General features: G+C 44.1%; 1 non-coding gene across 1 annotated transcript; it reads left to right on the top strand.

Annotated features, from left to right (window-relative positions):
* The first annotated feature begins 615 nt into the window (after positions 1–615).
* Positions 616–722, top strand: LOC141694666 (small nucleolar RNA R71). The gene has a single exon (XR_012563953.1). It is a non-coding gene; the product is annotated as a small nucleolar RNA R71 (small nucleolar RNA).
* Positions 723–957: the final 235 nt, after the last annotated feature.

Below are 957 nucleotides of genomic sequence, written 5' to 3'. Positions count from 1 at the left end.
CCCAACTCCTCCAATTCAGATTTTTCATTAGTAGATTGACCGGCACTTTAATGCGGTTGTTGTTGAAGTTGGAGTTGTTATCTTGGTGCATACTGTTGTTGAAAACCAGGAGGGTTGAATTGTTTGGCTCCAATCTGCTGATAAGGCTGTTGCACACCACCCTGATTATTGCTCCAGCTGAAGTTAGGATAGTTGCGGTTGTTAGGATGATAAGTGGCGGGAACTGGTTGCTGCGACCTCTGAAAGTTGCTCACAAACTGAGCTGACTCACTAGATATAGCACACTACTCCATTTTGTGCGCACCTGCACAAAGCTCACATACACTAGTGATCTGATTAACTCCATAATTAGCCAAAGAATCCACTTTCATCGTTAACGCCTTTAGCTGAGCAGCTATAGCCGTAGTTGTATCCACCTCCAGAATTCCTGCTACCTTACCTTGAGGTAGTCTCTGAGTTGGATTCTGATATTCATTAGCAGCCATCAATTCAATTAGCTCATAAGCTTCATCATAGCTCTTAGCCCATAAGGCTCCGCCTGATGCTGCATCGAGCATGGGTCTGGATTGCGCTCCCAAACCATTATAAAAGCAATTGATGATCATCCAATCAGGCATGCCATGATGAGGACACTTTCTAAGCATCTCCTTGTAGCGCTCCCAAGCCTCACACAAAGATTCTCCCGATTGCTGCGCAAATTGAGTAAGAGCATTCCTTATTGCAGTTGTCTTCACCATAGGGAAGAATTTAGTAAGAAACTTCTGAGCAAGATCCTCCCCAGTAGTAATAAAACCTACTGGTAGAGAATGCAACCAGCACTTAGCCTTATCCCTCAGAGAGAATGGGAAAAACCTCAGCTTCACAACATCTTCGAAAACATTGTTGAACTTGAAAGTGTCGCAGATCTCGATGAAATCTCTAATGTGCATGTTGGGATCTTCCATTGGGAAACCCCCA

This window comes from Apium graveolens, chromosome 10, assembly GCF_009905375.1.
Source record: "Apium graveolens cultivar Ventura chromosome 10, ASM990537v1, whole genome shotgun sequence".
NCBI lineage: Eukaryota > Viridiplantae > Streptophyta > Magnoliopsida > Apiales > Apiaceae > Apium > Apium graveolens.
The sequence above is the reverse complement of the archived record's forward strand: the minus strand, read 5'-3'. Positions and strand labels throughout refer to the sequence as shown.